We start from the raw sequence: 12,500 nt of genomic DNA on the forward strand, positions 1-12,500 counted from the left end.
TGATATTATTTTATTGTTGCTGTTATTGTTATTATTATTATTATTATTATTATTATTATTATTATTATTATTATTATTATTATTATTATTATTATTATTATTATTATTATTACCACAAGGGTGACGGATGAGGGGACGTTCCTGGAGCAGGTTAATACTGACAGGAGAATCAATAAGTCGAGTTCAGTATGCAGACTAAAAATATGTAAGAACAATTACAAAACGATAACATTTAAACAACACCAAGCAACAACAACAACAACAAGAAAATCATCAAGAACAGCAATGGTAACAAAATCAACAACAACAATAACAAAGTGGAAACACAATAACAATGACATCTGAAATAGCATTAACTTCAGCATCGACAACAACAACAACAACAAGAAAATCATCAATAACAGCAATGGTAACAAAATCAACAACAACAACAACAAAGTGGAAAAACAATAACAATGACATCTGAAATAGCATTAACTTCAGCATCGACAACAACAGCAACAACAACAACAACGTGATTGAGAACAAAACAAGAGTAGTTATAGTAATATGCCACAACAAATACAATATTTTTGAGAAGCATGAATAACAGCGTAAATAATAAATATAAAACAAAGATATAAAATAAACAGTGAAACAAATATCGATATCAGGAATTAGAACAAATAATGAAATGTGGAACGAAAATATCATTATCGTCGTCGTCGTCGTCGTCGTTGTTGTTGTTGTTGTTGTTGTTGTTGTTCTTGTGGTAATCGTAGTCGTCGTCGTGTTCATCGTGTTCATCATCATCAACATCATCATCAGAATACTAATGGGCATTGTATACGTCAATAGTTTTGTCTTTACTCCCCGCCGTCCTCTTCGTACTCGTGCCCCTCGTTTTCCTCGTCCTCCTCGTTTTCCTCCTCGTTTTGCTCCTCCTCCTCGTTTTCCTCCTCCTCGTTTTCCTCCTCCTCCTCGTCGTCCACCTTCTCCTCGTTGTCCACCTCCTCCTCCTCATCGTCGTCTACCTTCTCCTCGCTTTCCACCTCCTCGTCTTCCTCCTCCTCGTCTTTCTCCTCCTTGTCTTCCTCCACCTCGTCCTCCTCTTCTACCTCCTCCTCCTCCTCCTCCCACTTCTTATCGTCGTTATCATCGTCGCTGTAGAAGGTGCCGTTGTCATCATTATCATCTTTATCTTCCCCGTTGGCCTCGTTGTAGTCGTCGTCATAATCATCATTTTCATTATCATCATCATCATTGAGGTGGTCATCATCATCAACACCATAGGTTTATGATTGCTTTCAAGCAAAAAACAGATATTTCTCTTAATGGATTCGATCCAGGGCTAAGGTCGTAATCAGTTTATCCTTTCCCCCAAATGTTCATCATTACTTTTGTCGTGGTCTCGGTGCTGTTATCCTCTCCATGAAGGACCATAATCAACGTATGGACCCAACAATATCAGCAGAAACGAGTTTCACCTTTTTATTAATACCTGCTTGAAATAATAGTTAAGCCCCCTTTAAATCACACTCTTATCCTCTTGAAGCGGTGTGATATTGAATAATATGGTGCTGCACATAGAATATTGTGGATAGCACCGCCAGCAGCGCTGTCAATCCTAAGTCTGGTCAATTAGAGTTTCCTAGTGCTAAGCAGCTTCAAGAACATGAAACACCGCCATAGTTATAACGTTTTCGATTAACAGCAAAATAAACGACAAAAGCAGTGAATGTAGCAAAGACAAATACAATAGCACCATGAACAACAGAAATGACATGAAACAGCATCATCACTGAAGCCATTTCCCAAAAGAACAGCAACAACAAAAACAACGACATCTGTTATAGCCGCATCATCATAAACATCGTTATTAACGGTTTTATCTTAAGTATTATCAACATCAAAACCACCAGTTAAAACAGCAGTAACAACAGTGGTAGCAGAAGTAGTAGCAGCAGCAGCCGTATTAATACAAGGGAGAGTAGCAACAGCGTCAGCGATAAAAAAAAAAACAAAACATCAGTGGCAACAACGACAAAAACATCATCGCCAATATCGTTATTATCATGTTTACCATCACCATTAACGGTTTACACACCACCACTACCACTACTAACACGACGACGAGGGCAGGGGCGACCCCCGCCACCAGCACCACCACCACCACCACTACCACGACGGTAACGACGGCGACCACTACCGTCACCAACACAACCACCACCATATCGCCACCACTGCCACCACCGATATCATCAACAGTGGGAGCGATATCAGTAACTCTCCACAAGAACAGTTACAATACTGATGATAAAATGGCAATAAAATACAACAGGAAGTAAAAAATTAAAAATCACAAAGTATATGAAAGCATCATCAGCAGAGAGAGAGAGGAAAACAAAGTTGAATAATTGTAAAAGCATATCGTTGTTAATAATAAACAGCGTTGTATGTAGATGGAGTGCAACGAGGTGATGACGTACAATGAGGACAATAACAACAGCAAGAAATACTTCAGCAACAGTGGCTGTATACAACTGCTGCCTGGATAAAAATGGGCCATTTGGCAACATAAAGGCAAGGAGAAAAATGAATGTAAAGCATGAATATTAAACATAAAAATAAGCAGCGTTAGCAGCAACGACAGCAACATTGACAGATATTATAGCCATCGATCGAAGACGAAAATAGCAAAGCTTAGCAACTACTGGGGAATATTAAAAGCCATTGCAAAGATAACAAGAATAATGGGAGGAATAACCTGAACGGTGTTAGCAACAACGACGAGAAACAACAACGGTTCCGAGGGTAAAAGCAGAATTATTCGCAACTGTCATATTAGCTAGGAATTTCTCGCAATTTAAGGATGAGAGTAATATCAACGAAGGCAACTAAATTAGCAACAATGACGAGAACAACAATTAGAGAACAGAATTAGCAAGAACTGCACGAACTAGGACATTAGCACCGATGCAACGATAGCAACAGTAAAGATACAAAGAACAAAATTAGCAGCAAATGACGAGAAATGACAATCATTGCAAGTACGCTAATGAGAAAATCAACAAATTGGCAAGGAGGGCTACGATTTTTAGATAAATAACAGCATCAAAATTAGCAACATTTGCAAAAGCAACAATCTTCGCAACAGAAAAGAATGAGGTCATTAGCATAAGTAGCAAAAGTAATTTTGGTAACAGGAGCAACAAAAGCATTGCAGGGGTGGCAAGAATAACCACAATAACGATATTTGCAATAATATCAAAGCCATCAGCAACTGCAATAACAAAATTACTAACAACAGTAACAATAGCTGCAAACATCGTAAGTATAAGACCATTATCATGAGTATGACAACAACAACAAAAACAACAACAAGTACGCAAACAGAATAAGAACAACAACGGTTTCTGTTTCTTTTTTTAAAATTTGTAACAAAAATATGAGAAGAAAAATCAGTAACTGCAACGAATAATAAGTCTACCACTACGTAGTAAATAACAGCCAAATATTCTCAGATTGGTATCCTTTCTTTAGTAAAAAGGACCCCTTAGACACTGCCAGGCCGGTGCCTTAAACCAAAACGGATGAAATAACACTAAACATTTCGCCAGGCGTGCTAACGATTCTACCATCTTACCGCTTTAACATCAACAATAATAGTCTTTTCTCTTATAGGTACAAGGCCTGAAATTTGGTTGGAGGGGAAGAGTCGATTATATCGACCCCGAAGGGATGAAAGGTAAAGTCGAACTCAGAACTTAGCGACTGGTGAAATATCGCTAAGCATTCTGCCACCTCGCTGCATTCTCAGCAACAGCAATAACAAGAGCACTCAGAAAGTGCACCCTCCACCACCAAGACAGCACCAACGTCCTCTCAACGATTAGCCGGAGATGACTTTTTAAATGAGCTTATATGAAACAAACTCGACTGCTCTCAAAAATTAAGTAGAAAAACTAGAAAATTAATCTACAATCCTTGTCCGGTACCAGATCAATCTCAAAACATAAGCAGTTCGTGTCAGTCACGAGGCCAAACATCCCTGAAAGGTTCATCCGGATCCATCCATCGGTTCTTGAGATATCTTGTCCAAGGACAAACAAATGTACACGACTGAAAACAATACCTCCGACTTCGCTAAGGCGGCGGCAGTAACCACAGTTTAAGCAATGGTAAAGAAAAAGATTATTGATTACGTTTATTATCATGGTTAGTTTCGATAACGACGGTGTCAACAACTCTAACTGAAACCATGAAGCCAACGCCAGGATATCGATACAGTAACTCTACCGACTGAATGTAGCTGTTGAATCAACGTTTAATTCTTCCATCTTAGCATCTTAAGAAATAAGAAAGGACACAGGATACAATAGATAAGGAATTCATTCCATATAAAGAAGACAAGTAGAACACGAAGATGTGGAAGTAGTAGTAATGGAAGAAGAAAAAAACCGAAAAAGTAGTAGTAGTAGTTGTAGTGTAAGAAGAAAACTACACGAAAAACTGTAACAACAATTGAGATGATGCAATTGACAAAAATACTATAGATATTCGGAATGATAGAAGCGTAGCAGTAGCAACTACAGTGAAAAACCTAGCTTGAGTAATATTTCAGTTCGACCTAATAATTATAACAACCAAATCTCCTGCGAGTTACTCTCTGATTCCTCAAATATAGAGGGGAGGGTTACTATGCGAATTGTAGTCAGAAAATATGTTTTAAAAAAGAGGAAATTAGTCTTTTCTACTCTAGGTACAACGCCCGAAATTTTCGGGGAGGGGGCCCAGTCGATTAGATCGACCGAAGTACCCAACTGGTAATTATTTTATCGACCCCGAAAGGATAGAACGAAAAGTCGACCTCGGTGGAATTTGAAATCAGAACGTAAAGCATTTCGTCTGTCTTTACGTTCTGATTTCTTTATTGCTCACAAGCGGCTAAACATGAAGGGGACGAACAAGGAGAGACAAAAGGATTAAGTCGATTACATCGAACCCAGTGCGTAAATGATACTTACTTTATCGACCCCGAGAGGATGAAACGCAAAGTCGACCTCAGTGGAATTTGAACTCAGAACGTAACGTCAGAGGAAATACAGCCAAGGATTTCGCCCGGACCGCTAACGTTTCTGCCAGCACGCGGCCTTAAAATGTTGTAATGATATTGAATTAATAAATGTTCCACGCATGAGTGAGAAGCACGATTTTGATAAGAACTAGCACAAAAAAAAAAATTCCGTCACCAATCTACCTTACTTAACCCTTCCTGTACTAATCCTGCTCATTCTTCACACTGCTACCATTATCAACTTCCACATTATACGCATAGATTTCTTGATGATCGGCGGAAGATATTGGCATTCTCATCGTCACAATTAAAACGTCGAGCTGCAAAAGTCGATTTGCACGCAGGCCAAAATGCTTAGCGGTATTTCGTCCGTTCCAAGATCAAATTCAACTGAGAACGATTTTTGCCTTTCATTCTTTCGGTGTCGGTAAAATGAGTACCAGTTGAATGCTGGTGTTGGTGTGATCGACTTGCTCCCTCTACTAAAATTCTACGCTCTCTTGCATATAATACAAATGATTACTATCTTCACAATTGTCATAGTAATATTCCTTATTAATATTATATACCGTTCTAAGGCAGCGAGCTGGCCTAATTGTAAGCACGCCGGACGAAATGCTTATTAGTATTTCGTCCGTCGCTACGTTCTGAGTTCAAATTCCGCGGAGGTTTACTTTGCCTTTCATCCTTTCGGGGGTCAATAAAATAAGTACCAGTTGAAAACTCGGGTCGATGTAATGGACCCATCCCCATCCCCATCTGCTCCAAGCTGCCCATATGGCAAACATTTGAAATAATATTATATACTGTTATAAAGCTGGCAGAGTAATTAGCAACCAAGAAAAATGCTAGCTCATATTTCGTCTGTGTTTAGGTTCTGAGATCAAATTCCGCCGAGGTTAACTTTGCCTTTCATCCTTTTGGAGTCGATAAAATAATTACCTGTTAATCACAAGAATGAATATAATCGACGTTTCCCATCTCCCAAAAGAGCTGGCTTTCAGTCACAATTTGAAATCCAGCATAATATAATGATATAAAGGTTGTGAAGTGGCGGTACCGTAAGCACGCTGGGAAAAATGATTAGCGGCATTTCGTTTTTCGTCTTTCGTCCGTCATTACTTTCTCATTTTAAATTCTTTTAGGGGTCGACAAAATACGTACCAGTTGATCACTAAGATCGATGTAATGGACATACCTCTCCCACAAAATTTCTGATTTTGTTCCAAAATTTGAAATCGATATTATATGCCGTTATAATGGCAACGAACCTGGAGAATCGTTAGCACGCCGGAGAAAATGCTTTGCGGCATTTCGTCCGATTTTACGTTCTCAATTTAAATTTCGCAGATGTCGAATTTTCCTTTCATCCCTTTCGGGTTGATAAAATAAGTAACAGGCTGGTCAATGGGACTGATGTTACCCTTCCCCGAAATGGTTAGCCTCGTGCCAAATTTAATATCGAATATATCGTTATTATAATCACCACCTTCATCATCATTAACGCCATCATGGTCATCATCATCATCGTCACCATCACTAGTAACGACAATAACAACGTCACTGTTGACTTGAGTTTCATCAAATAATACTGGAGACAGTGGCGATTATTGACATTAAGCACACGATTCCAAAACTAACAGTAAAACGAATTAAAACAAATCTATATATAGAGCAAAAGACAAATAATATTTATCGTTGCTATGTTAAAACAACATGAACAACACCAATAATAAGAAGTGTTAGACTATTTCAACACAAGCTGAAAATATATACTAAAAGACTACTTAAAGTAATACAACAATAAATAAATAATTTATGGATACATTTCCTAAGTAGACTAGAAAATGCAAATACAAAACACAAAAATAAAATTTCAAATTTTGAAAATACAATATCAGATTTGGAGAATATCAAATAAATACTGAATTAAATATAATATAAAAATATAATTTTCTAACAAATTATTTTGTTTTTACCGTTTTCATATTTTGTCATATTTATATATTTGAACACTTTCCGTCACGTATTTAATTTATTTTTTCTGTGGGTGACATCATGGAACAAACGGAATTTTACCAGAATCAAATTCTTATATTTCTTATAATCACTGTGTTTTTCAATTTTATGTTGTGTTCGATTTTACTATGTATCTCTCTAATCTCTACCAAGTAAGTCAACAGAATGAGAGAATTGGGCGCAGCCGCTTGTATGCTGGCGATTTGCCATTGCTGGCCTGACGTTGAAGTCAAATTCACATTGGCTAATTTTTGTTATTTTCGTAACAGTGCAACGTTGGCAGAGAAAGCAAACACACTGCGGCCGTAATATACATATACATATAGAAATATATATATATATATATATATATATATATATATATATATATATATATATATATATATATATATATATATATATATATATATATATATATATATATACATACATATATATATAAGACGGAGAGTAGGGAGAGGTGAGTTGGTAAACAAGCCACGTATAGCTACAACTTCTCCGACTCCAACCTTGCAGCATCTGTTGCAAGCCATGATGTCGATGCCCCTACCGCAGAAGAGAACAAAATAAAAAGGATACAGGAGCCTATCAATTTCTGCCGTCGTCGTCGAGATGTCAGGTGTTCTAGGACCCTGCACTACCGATTGCCTTCGCAAAATAGGGTTAACGCCGGCGAGTCGCAGAAATAAGCTCCGCGATGTGGAGTAGCTGAAGAAGCGACTATCGCTGTCCATTCTCCACTGCAGATCATACCATTTATTCTGGGATATGTGGGCCATCGCTCCCGCGCCACCTTTTTTTCATTTTTAACTTTCGTTTCTTTTTCTTCCTTTAACTTTCTTGTTTCTTTTCTTTCCCGTTTCTTTTCTTTCCCGTTTCTTTTTGTGTAAATATTCGAATAAAATATTTCTGAACTTGTCAAAATTAAAAAAAATAATAATTTGTTGATTGAAATCGACTGGCATAAACACCTTCGTTCTCCTCATACACGTACACCGTTTGCAGAAATCAGGGTCTACAATTTCTACAGGTTCTTAACACATATTAATTCGCTCTCTCTCTCTCTCTCTCTCTCTCTCTCTCTCTCTCTCTCTCTCTCTCTCTCTCTCTCTCTCTCCCCTCTCTCTCTCTCTCTCTCTCTCTCTCCTCTCCCTCCTCTCTCTCTCTCTCTCTCTCTCTCTCTCTCTCTCTCTCTCTCCCTCTCTCTCCTGTTCTTTGTCCGTGTTTACCACTCACAGCTCCAAAATTTGAATATACTGTCAGACCTAATTTCTTGAAGTACAGAAATTTATAATTACACAATTTTTCTTTCTGACGTTTTGCCGCTATTTCACTAGCCATCATATACAACGCATAACACCAAAACGTGCTGGAAGATGTGAAAATATGTCAAAATAAGTTAAAATAAACTTTAAACGATGTTTATTATAATTAATTTCTTTCTTTATTTTATTTTACTAGTTTCAGCTCGAGAGCTACTACGACACTGTGGCATCGCCGATTATACATTATTAATATAGAAATTTTACATCGGTAGAAGTTTAAATACTGAGACAGAGTTACAACACTTGATATCGAAAAAGCCACTTGCCTCTTACTGCCCTGAAAACAGTAACAGAAACGGTGACAGTGGATAGGTTTGAACCAAGAAACTAAAACGCCCGAAATAAAAATTTGGTTTTTTGATTTCGGTAAGAAAATTCTTGAGCGGAACCGCTAGTCGAAATCCTCGACTGTAATACACGACTGTTGCTAAATTTTATCAGAATGCATATTCTCGGCAGTATTTGAACTTAGGACGTACATAATGGAAATTAAATAATACACTCCTATTAATTTAATAGTAATCGTCATTATTCTGCCCTGAAAAAAATTATTCCATTTTATATCATAATGATCATTGTATATATATTAACATTAACTTAACAACTTGCAATTCAAAAGGCCAGTTTGTCATATTCTGAGTTACGCTTAATATCCTGAGAACTACATGAAAGGTACGCATGTCTGTGAAGTGCTAAGCACTTGCACGTTAATTTCATTCGCAGCAAATGGAACCCACGTCGACGTAGCCGACGAAGTGATGCATATATATATATATATATATATATATATATATATATATATATATATATATATATATATATATATATATATATATATATATATATATATATATATACATACATACATACATACATATATATATATATATATATATATATATATATATATATATATATATATACATACATACATACATACATCTATATATATATATATATATATATATATATATATATATATATATATATATATACATATATATATATATATATATATATATATATATATATATATATATATATATAGAGAGAGAGAGAGAGAGAGAGAGAGAGAGAGAGTTATTAATATTTCTAAGTCTCTCTAAAGGAGAGTAGGGCAGCGGTACTGGAAATTAATAGTTATCGCCAAGTCAACATGGCAGTCCCAAAATTAGGACGAAAGCTGCCGTGAATTATCTCCAACAAGCCATCGCATCTAGCTAGCTATGTAACACACGAAACCTGTGTCTTTTATAACCTTCGAACAGGGGAGGTCAGCAGTGTCCCCCTGCTGGTTTGGCATCTGCAGACTAGTTTCAGGGTGTTGCCCCTTGTCAATGCAGAGCAGCCAAGCCCCAGCCAGGCGGCGCTGCTGACTATCTGTTCGAAGGTTATTTATCTAATTTCAGTGGAATCTATCCACTGGTTTTCAGAAATAGAGTTATTAATATTTCTAAGTCTCTCTAAAGGAGACTACGGCAGCGGTACTGGAAATTAATAGTTATCGCCAAGCCAACATGGCAGTCCAAAAATTAGGACGAAAGCTGCCGTGAATTAGCTCCAAGAAGCCATCGCCTCTAGCTAGCTATGTGACACACGAAATCTGTGTCCTTTATAATATATATATATATATATATATATATATATATATATATATATTGAGAAGAAGGATTTTGGATAATTCCTTTTAGCGCTTTCGTTCGATTATCGAACCTCTAAAGACAAGAACTAAAAGATATGTATGCATATATGCATATATGTATGTATGTATATATGTATGTATCTATGTATGTATGTATGTACGTACGTACGGGTACGCAAAATAGGTAAGCAGATATTTAAAGGATATGAAAGTAATTCTACAACAGTTATTAAATTTCAATGCCAGGGAATCAGTATCATTTCACTTGCTCTGTTAGATAGGGACGCTGACTCTTAATACAGTGGGGATTAATAAAATGAAATATCCCCAACTTTGAAAATGTATGTCGGGGTAGATAGAAAAGACAGGATTGTCACTTTCGTAACTTATCTTCTATGCCTGGTTAAACTTGGCTCACCTGCAGAGAAGAATAAAAAAGAAATACAAAATAAGTCATTATAATGGCAAAGTATGGAAGCAAAATATTAGCAACACAGATAATATAGCAGTAGCAGAGTTACATTAGTGAAATAAATATGTCACAATTGTTATGCTTTATTGAGCAACATTAATTATAGTGGAAAAGAAGATGGACAGAGAAAACATAACAAGAAAAATGGCTGCTGTCACTCTAGATTTTGGTGACCTGGTAGCCTCATAAATATTTTTCGACAAATAGTGCTACATACAAAACTATTTCACTCATTTTTTCGCGCTCTCCATTTCTCACTCGACACCCATTTCCCGCTACTTTGTAATGTAGATAACGTATATATATATTTATATATATATATATATATATATATATATATATATATATATATATATATATATATATATATATATATATACATATATACATATATATATATATATATATATATATATATATATATATATATATATATATATATATATATATATATACATATAAATACACATATGTTTACCTATATATATACACGTAGACATGTGTGTATATTTACATATATATGCATATATATATATATATATATATGTATATTTACATGCACATATATTTATACACGCACATACGTACACATATATATCTATACATGCATAAACGTTGTTATTTATAAGCATCTGTCTGTACATATATAGAGAACTACATGAAAGTGTTACTTTAATGTGATCATATTCTCGATACGTATCCGTTGGCATCTGCGTGTACGTGAGCTCATCTCGAATCTTTATGACGTATGTCTATGCTTTACTGAGTATACGAACGTATGATTATATTATTTCATATTACGTTCGCTGTGTTTAACACGTCTGCTTGTGGATGTGAATGTATATAACTGTAAATGTGCATTTATTTGTGAAAATTGTCTCTCTGGTCAAAAGGTGACTTGTTGAAGCTTTTCACTCTTTGTGAGCTGATTTTCATGTGTTAACATATATTTTTCCTAGAAGTGAGCATTTGTTATCTTTTCGGTGTGTATATCTGTCTTGTGTGTGTGTGTGTGTGTGTGTAATTGTAACTGTACGTTCGAATGTAAGAGTCTGTGCTTCTGTGTCTCTGTACGTAAATGAGTGTGAGTGTGTGAGAGAGAGAGTGCCTGTGCATATGTTTCTGTGTGTGTGTGAGAGAGCGTGTATTTATGTGTTGTGTGTGTGCGCATGTTTGTGCTTGTTTATTTCTGTGTGTTTTGTTCTTTTCCGAATATATGATTCAACATTAAATCGTTATGGAAATAATTACCAGTTTGTAATTTTGAAAATTTCATCCACTTTGTCTAAAAAGTAATTTCTTAATGCGTGATAATCAATGATAAGAAGGAGGGGTAACAGGTTGGCGGTATCGTTAGAACATCGCTTCAAACACCTTGCATTATTTGCCTCCTCTTGTTACTTTCAGAGTTCAATTACTACCGAGAATAACTTGCCGTACAGCATTTCTGTGTAGATAAAAAAAAATGCTACCGGTAAAATACGGTGGAAGATGGTTCATCGCACGTTATCAATCGAGACAACTTTTCTTTTCGAATTGGCTAAGTTCAAGTATAAAAGTTGTCAAACGATGGTTTCAAATTTTGCCACATGGGTCGATTACATTGACCCCAGTGTTCAACTGGTACTCATTTTATAAACCCCCAATGAATCAAAGGCAAATTCGATCTCGGCGGAATTTGAACTCAGAACGTACGACGGACGAAAAGAAAAAGGTGTCAAATAATTACCAGAAAGACGTTGCGATGCAACCCATTATGGAAAAGAAAAAAAAATGTTATTGAAATCTGCCAGGGATCAGCTGATATGAAGAGCTGGAGGCAAAGGAAGATGAAGAAAATGAAGTAATGGACGATTCAGAATTATAAAGAAAGGAGAAATTGTGACGGCAAAATAATTAAATAAAGAAACAAACAAATAAATAGATAAAAATTAAAAGGCGACCATGCGCTCAAAGACACACATATGAATATGTCATACACATGCG

At 36.0% G+C, this 12,500-nt stretch overlaps 1 long non-coding RNA gene across 2 annotated transcripts in view; it reads right to left on the reverse strand.

Moving 5' to 3' along the window:
* LOC106883779 (uncharacterized) overlaps positions 1 to 12,500 on the reverse strand; it is a 373,449-nt gene that overhangs the window by 56,127 nt on the left and 304,822 nt on the right. The window contains exon 3 of one of the 2 annotated variants that reach the window (XR_001411157.3): positions 9,474 to 10,460. The exons of the other annotated variant lie outside the window; for it this stretch is intronic. This is a non-coding gene — a long non-coding RNA (uncharacterized LOC106883779). Of the gene's footprint in view, positions 1 to 9,473; positions 10,461 to 12,500 lie in introns of those variants that run through there. 2 annotated transcript variants of the gene reach the window in all.

Source organism: Octopus bimaculoides, chromosome 13, assembly GCF_046866305.1.
Source record: "Octopus bimaculoides isolate indiv1 chromosome 13, ASM4686630v1, whole genome shotgun sequence".
NCBI lineage: Eukaryota > Metazoa > Mollusca > Cephalopoda > Octopoda > Octopodidae > Octopus > Octopus bimaculoides.